Genomic DNA, 8,325 nt, shown 5'->3' with positions numbered 1-8,325 from the left:
AGCTACAGCCACCCCTAAGAAAAGGAAGTATGTTTCCTGAATCAGGCTTTAAGCATCACTCACCTCTTTAAACAGTTACCTCTTTCCTACCAATGCAGAGCTGGTTCTGCCAGTGTGTCTGAGATCCAGCTACAATCTCCCCTGCCACCACCTTGCAGTCTCCTTTCACATTTGATCCCTGTTATCCTTACAGCATGTAGGTCTAACTCGAATCTGATAAACCCAAAGTCACAGGCATGAAGGTTTTCTTCATCCTGACGTTAGGGACAAAATCAAAGTCTGCTGTTTGGTGCCAGCGGATGTTTGGAAAGCTGTCATCTTTGGAGCCCTTCATGCAAGTGGACAGCTGCACATGCAGAGAAATCATTCATCAGTGCTATAAAAAAAGGCACATAGATCAGAAATGTTTCTAGTTTACTACTTGTTAGTTCTAAACCAATACCTAACACACCTGGACAAATCCAAAGGGGAATTCAAGAGTTATCTCCTCTGAGCTCTGGTGAAACAGCATCCTCCAGTCATCCAGCATAGCTGAGAAGGAGCAGTTATACTTCTTTTGGTTATATATTGCATTAAACTCACCTGAAAACATATTTTTCAACAGCTCTACGGATACAAAAAAAAAATGGTGGTGGGTCCAGACCAGGGAATCTCCACTTCAATCAGATCACACTTGTTCCTGGCTGCTGTAAAAGGCCTCACATGAGTGTGCTTAGCAACAAGAGCCAGGTTCTCTAATGGATTAACGTTCTGGTGGAAAGTGAGTAAATTGATAAATAAATATGCTATAAATATTAATAAATATAATATTAATAAAACACAGCTAAATGTCTCCAAACAGCACATCTGTAAGAGTAGCTGAACTGTTTTGAATGTTTTCTGTCACAGTGTATGGACCACCAGCTGCAACAGGGTCTAGGGTGACTCGCCAAATGCCTTTAAAAAGAGTCATTGACACACGGACTGTAAAAAAGAGACCAGATCAATCAGCCATGTGTGCAACATTGTAGCAGTTATAAAACATGATCAAGGCACAAATTCAGAGACTGAATCTGAGGCAAAACAACTGTTTCTAGGTCAGTGGCAGTGGTTACATGACAAAAGTGAGGTCCCTGCCATAGCTGCTCCTGTCAGGTTCACTTAGTTTGACTTCTGTTTCCAATCAGTACACATGTCAGGATAAATCCCTCTTTTGACAACAACGTGCTGTACTTACCGTTTGTCACAGTGACTGGTGAGGTTTGCTGTTTTATTAATCCTGACAAGGAGATGGTAACCTGTGCACCCTCAGGGCCATATCCCCACAGCACAGCTCTCTCTGGAGACTTCTGCAGCACCATGTGGTCTCCATAGTAGGAGGCAAAGCGCAGCTTCCAATCTAGACACACCAAAAAGTTTCGCTATTTGATTACATTGACATGCCACTTTAATGCTGAAGTGGCACGACCTGTGTCAGCCCAGGACACTCTGCAACAGAGACTGGTAGTCTCAGGAGTTTCACTTCCTGGTTATTTAAAGGTTAAAAAACATAGAACTTGTGCAGAAAAGCAAAAATCACAACATAAGAACATGCTCATAATGCATATCCATCTAACATGGTAATTTTGCTGTGGGTAGGCAGCTGCGTTTCATAAACCAAAATTGTCCTGTCTTTTGATTCCTGTCATGGTCAGTGTGCTAAAAATGTAAAAACAACAGGTGTGAACAGAAGATAAAAGTACAAAAACAACAGTGTAGCAGTCATTTTCACTAGACAGCCACTATTTACATAAAGCTCACAGCCTCTGTCAGGAAAAGGAGCAGAGACAGCCCACATGTGCCTTAATTCAGGGACTGCATCCTCCCAAAATGTCATTTCCAGTAACCCCCCCCCCCCTAAAAAAAAAAAGTTTGCCAATGGCTGTTAACCCGGATGGTCCAGCCTACAACCTGCTGTTGCCTAGCAACCACAACACCAGCAGCTATGGAGAGATGAGGCAAAAATCTTTATTTCATCTAATTTTTTTTACTGGAGAGACCGCAGCCATGTGAAAATAAGAGTGCTAAGCTGTGTCACTTTAGCCAAAAGTAATGTTAACATTAGCTAGTAAATAACAGTTAGCTCATGTAGTTCATGAGACTAGTGTCATTTCAGTTTGACAACATAAATACTAGGGCCTACATTAAACATATATTAATATATGAAATATATCTAATTAAAAATTGGTAATTTTTAATTAGATATATTTCATATAAAAATTAAAAATTACCAGTGGTGGAATTTTAACTCAGTTGACTCAAATGCTGAGCTTCAGTAAAAGTTCAACCTTCATTTATTTCCATTTCATATTACTTTAGTCCTTCTTCTGTACTAGACTTAATCTCAGAGACAAACACTGTCTTTTAATGTGAATATATATAAATATACTTTACATGAAAGAGATGAATATGGTTCTTTTAATATATTGCTACTACTACATTTGTCTAAAAGCTTTAGTTACTTATATAGGAAACAGAGTAATTTTGAAAAAATTAAATCACAAGACGTGATCATTTTGATTACCTCTGACAAAAATGAAGAGCAAACTGATATAAATGTTCTCTTAATGGGTGAGAAAATCATGTCATTTCATAACTCTTAAGTCAGAAAAGATATCAGAGCTGTAAACAGGCTGATTTTTGGGTCTAACAGGACAGAGATGCTACAAATACAACCTACTTATAAAATATATGACATCCGACAGTGAGTTTTCTTATACAAAAGTTGGCAACAGTGCTTAAACCGAGTTACACTGTGGCAGCATCATAAGCGCTGTTTTAAGCCATTTTTGTTTACACTTTAGAAAATAAGATTTTGGCAAATTAACTATCAACAGTTATTGTTTTCTGTGTCGCAGCAGAAATACTGACAACTGTCACTGGATTACTTTAATGCTGGATAAATCTTTTAAAACCAGAGGATTCAATGACAAATTCTGAAGCCTCTGCACTCCCTGTCCCATTAATCTGTGCAGCATCACAAACCTCTTATAAAAAAAAAAAAAATCATCAGAACGAGGAGAACACATCATTCTTAAGAAAAAGGAAAATTTTGTGGTCAAGTGAGTAAACAGAATTTTCCAAAATGGGAACAAATATAAAATGTGCTTTTGTTGCTGCCAGATGTCACTCAGTGAAAAACATCTGTACACATCTGGCTGTAGAGCTCAACATTATAGGTTCCTACATGCAGATCACACCACAACCATGACTAAGTTTCGTACTGAAGCACGATCAGGAATCCTAACATCCATCAGCATCTCTGTAGGAAAAAAACAATGCAAAATCTCAAACAAAAACAAAAAATAAATGTATACTTTAGTAATACTTTCCCCACTTTTTCCATATGTCCTGTCATGTTTCCATAAAATATCACATAAAAAGGGTGCCATACACCTTTAAGGCTGTAAACACACCTCGTGAGATCAAGGTGTGTTAATACTGATCAACATCAAGTTTTCTCACTGAATTTTATGATTTTTAACTTGTTTTTTTTAACTTTGTTTTTATTTTTTCTAGAACAAGCTAACAGGTGGTGTGGTGGTGAGCACTGCTGTCTCACAGCAAGAAGGTCCTGGGTTCACATCCACCATCTGGCAGGGGCCTTTGTGGAGGCTCGAGTTTGCATGTTCTCCCCGTGTCTTTCTGGGTACTCTGGTTTCCACCCACAGTCCAAGGACATGCAGTTAGTGGGGTTAGGTAAGTTGGTAATTCTATATTGCCCATAGGTGTGAACAGTTGTGTACCTCTCCATGTTAAGCCCTGTGACAGGCTGGTGACCTGTCCAGGGTGTACCCCACCTCTCACCTGTGGCAGCTGGAATAGGCTTGCAAACCCTGAATTGGATAAGAGGAAGAAGATGGATGGAGCTAACAGGCTGAACAGGCCCTGACAGTCCTGTGACAGATCACGAAGGATAGTTTACAACTACATATCGTCACCTGCTTAGTGGCCCAAGTCATTTTTTCAGGATTTTCAGAAACTGCAAAAAACTGAACCAAACATTGAAAATATGATGATTTAGGCAAAAATAAAACTTTTGCTAAAAAAATGACTTAGTCAATTATTATAAGAGGGTGACAATATGTGCCTGTTGTTTACTGGTGTAACGTCCTCCATATGGCTCGATGTTCAGATTCAAGAATAGGATTTTTTTAGTTTTAGTAGAGGAGATAAATGTTTATGGTAGAATGTCCCATGGAGCTCTGATGTAATAAGCAGGACTGTTTACAAATTACAAGAGCAATACATTTTATGAAACAAGTTAATAATTACTGGTTATGTCATCATTAACATACGTTACGCACCATAAATAAATGAATAAATAAAAACTAGCATGTTTTAAGAACTGAATAAGTCAAATTATTGTGTGCGAGGAAATTATCCATCAAGCACTTTCTAATGAACTGGAATCAGTGAAAAATATGTTGTAAAAGATGCCTTTGGATTAAAACCCCACAGATCAAAAATAAACAACAAAACAATTAACAATGCTTGCATAATTTCTTGGAGTGACTCATCTCCTCAAACACAGACAACTGTCCAAACATGGAAACTAGATCACTTCCGCGCCCACATAATGCTGTCAGTTACATAATACCTATCAAAAATAAGATGAACAAAACAACCCCAAACCACAGATTTTGCTTAAAGGACCGCTCATAGAAATGTTTTTTTTTTACAAAGTTTCCCAAACCTCCCCCTCAGATCCACAGTACAATGTGCTGCTGTGAGGTGAATCCTTATGAATGCCACGGTAATTAACATCTATAGACTAAAACAACAGCATGAAAAATGAAAGCAGGTGTGACATTAATTATCCAACAGCTTACCAGCCAGGTGTTTATTTACCAAAGGAGTTTACGCATTTGGCTCCAGTGAAGACGAATGGACACACTGCGTTCTGCTGGCATGCTATTTAAAACAAAATGTCTGTACTAGCCAAAGATAGGTGATGGTTATAGGCAGGAGAATTGGAAAGTTAGTGGTTGTAGCATTAAGTAATGGGAGAACTGTGAAATGTTCAGGTCATGCTCATTACATGACATTATTATCATATGGCCCCCATTAAATCTGCACCAGCAGCTGTATGGTCGTTTTCCTTAATCCAAACTGTGTTTTCATGGTTTTAATTTATTCATTTAAGTTTAACAAGGCTGCATGTCTGCAACTGTCAGATTGACGCAACTGTCATTTCTTGTCAGAGCCTTCTTAGAGCAGCTGTTCAACAGCATCTTCAAAAGAGGAAGTGGAACAAATGTCACTTTGGCTATGATGCAAAGGAAGCAGAAAGGGAATCATATTTCTCTACTGACTCAAGGTGTAGCCGGAGGCATTTTGTACCTAAAGTATGTAAAATGTGCTGTATAACCCTGCTGTTCCATTAGCAGTCACATTTTTGTATTCAGACCCACCTTGTCTGCTGTCGTAAACACTCATATGAAAATAGACTATTCCCATCCCTTGTCGGGTTTTGTTCGATTTCAAAGTGGGAACGGATGTTATGTGTGCGTTATCTGCAAAATTTTATTTATAATGTAGTTCATGCAGACTCATTGGAGTCCTTTGAGTGAAAAAAGTACTTATGCATATTTGTCTAACTCATTAAATCCAAGCACACGTGAAGAACTTGAAGTATTTACAACCCCATTTCCAAAAAATGGGATGTTTTGTGAACAAATCTAAAGAAGAATGCAATTATTTGCTGATAATTTAAACCATAACTGACAATAAGACAAGATGTTTTTCCTTTATCAAATTTATTAAGCTATTTTTTAGAGCCACTATATTGTATTATCTTCAGCGTTTTATAGTACAACTAACTACAATCAGTGACAACATTTAAACCCAGTTCCCACCACTTAAACGTTTTACTCATGTGGTAGTATAACCCAGACCACTTGCACCACTCCATTTACCTACCTGCTTGTTTGACTTCCTGTCTACCTTTTACTTACCTAACTGCCTTCTCCATCCCCCTAGGTAACCTCTCAAAAACCCTGTGTAATACTTTTTTTTTTGGCTTTACTGACAGTGTGGATATGACAGGAAAGTGGGGGAAGACATGCAGGAAAGGGAAGACATGCAGGAAAGGGCAACAGGCTGGGACTTGAACCCGCGCTGCCTGCTTTCAGCCTCGCGGCAAACATGGTTGCCTGCTCCACCACCGAGCCACCCCGGCGCCCCAACCCTGCATAATACTTACCTGAATATCTGCCTGACCCACTCTCACTCAGCTTGCAATTGGAAACATGTCCGTATTAGAACTCTTAGTGACGGGAACTCCAGCCCAGTGGAAAGAAAAAGGAAATTCTTGTCTAGATAACTTAACTGAAGGTACTTACCTGAGAGCTATCCCAGCCTGAATACTTGTCACCAAAGGTTCTTTATTATTCCTGCTTCCTGAGCTCAGGTCAGTAAAACTGTGAAACTTTGACTGTGTCCTGCGTTTGAGTCTGTGAAACCCTGACAGTATGTATTTAATGTTTTTACTGCTGTAGCAAAGAAATTCCACAAATCGTTATATTGAAATCTTTTTTTGACAGCTTAATTTATATAATTAATATCACTGAAAAAAATATGAGCTCGTGTTGAATTTAATCCTAGAAAAGCATTTCGAAATAATTGTGACAGGTTCGTGTTTACCACTGTGCTGCATCGCCTCTTCTTAAGAAACACTGGAAGTGTTCTGTCGTGGTTCTGGTTCAGCTTTGGAGTTTTTTTGGAAATTAAAGTTTTAATGAATCACTGTCTGACCCACAGAGATCTGGAGATTAAGCTTTTGATTGTAATTTTTTTGGTAGCAATTAACAAAACAATTTTCCCAACGAAAATACAGAATACTTCAAAAGCCATTATTGTATCATCTAGAAAGGATTTAGGACTACTAAAAACACAGAGCTTTGCATCATGTCCCAACAAATCTCATTTCACAGTTTTGACTTGCAGATGGCAGAATAACAGGTATACGAAACATCTGTGCTGCAGTTGCTAAGCAATATCATACATTAATTAGACAAACAGGGCGAGGAAGACAGGAAAAAATATCTCCATTATGGTTGCTACCCATATTCAGAGAGATAAAAACACCTTACCATCCACTTTGCTAATTACAGCCTATACATATTTCCCCAGTTATGAATTAACTAACAGCAACACATAACAGATATCTGGTGCATATATGCGCACCAGTATATAAGACATATTTAAAATAACATGTCATCATCTGCACCTTTAGGTATGTAATTTAACCTACTTATCATGTTTCTGTACAAGCAGAGGAACACAGCATCAAAGTGATGTGACAGTGCATTTCCGTATGAGTAATGCTTCAATATTACCACTTCACTTCAGAGGCCAAGCCGGTACTCAAATTAGATTGCATAAATTGGGTCGAAAATGGCTATCCGTCCTCTAGTGAGCCGTGGAATGGGCTCTGCTCTGTTCCATCACATTTTACAGCTAATTTCATGTGGTGAAATGAGAGATGCAAATATGTTTGGGGTTTCATGCATGAACCAAGATTTATGACTGCTGTCTAGGACCCTTATAGGTCTCTTAACACATCAGCTCCCATCCATCATGTGATAAATCCCTCAAATTACCACCTCTCTTTAAGTCGCTCAGCTGCTATTAGGTGCACGAGAGGAGCCCGAGCATCATCTCTGTGACCCACCTTTCATTGTGTTTTTATATTTTCACATTTAAATAAGAATACATCGGAGACTGGTTTGCCCCATTTATGTCAAAACAAACTCTGCTGGACAATGGATGTTCAGGCTGCCGTAAATGTGTCTTTTAGTACTCAGTGGAAGAGAATGAGCTATAATTCTTTAAAGATCTTACATTTATTTATTCTGTACAGAGCATCATGTTTTGCTTTCAGTGGGGTTTTTTTTTTTTTTGTCAGGTGACCTCCTGAGGTGTTGTCATTGCTATCACAAAAGGAACTCTTTTCACTGTATGATAAAGGTCAGCGTATGCAAATTTCATAATAGTATCACGGTCAGTTCTTCCTATGTGCGCCTCATAAATTTGCCTCATAAAGTGACCCAGTGATGTGGTTTTGGGTTATTTATTTAGCTTATAAGTACAATTTCCATGAGTTGCTGTGCTGCAAAAATGTGTTCGCGTGGGAATAATGGCCATGAGCAAAATTCTGCAAAAACTTCCTTCTAGTAGTTTTATGAGTATGTGTGTAGACCTGCCACCTCCACTTTTCCACACTGTGGCCAATATTAAATTGGCCTTTCAGCTCTGCTGCCTTTGACCTAATGGACAGTCCAACATAGAGGAAACCTCTTTCGC

The 8,325-nt window shown here is 38.7% G+C and overlaps 1 pseudogene; it reads right to left on the bottom strand.

Moving 5' to 3' along the window:
* Positions 1-606: 606 nt before the first annotated feature.
* On the bottom strand, positions 607-5,992 carry LOC115790500 (sialate O-acetylesterase-like; annotated as a pseudogene).
* Between the last annotated feature and the right edge of the window lie 2,333 nt (positions 5,993-8,325).

Source organism: Archocentrus centrarchus, chromosome 13, assembly GCF_007364275.1.
Source record: "Archocentrus centrarchus isolate MPI-CPG fArcCen1 chromosome 13, fArcCen1, whole genome shotgun sequence".
Classification (NCBI taxonomy): Eukaryota; Metazoa; Chordata; class Actinopteri; order Cichliformes; family Cichlidae; genus Archocentrus; species Archocentrus centrarchus.
The sequence above is the reverse complement of the archived record's forward strand: the minus strand, read 5'-3'. Positions and strand labels throughout refer to the sequence as shown.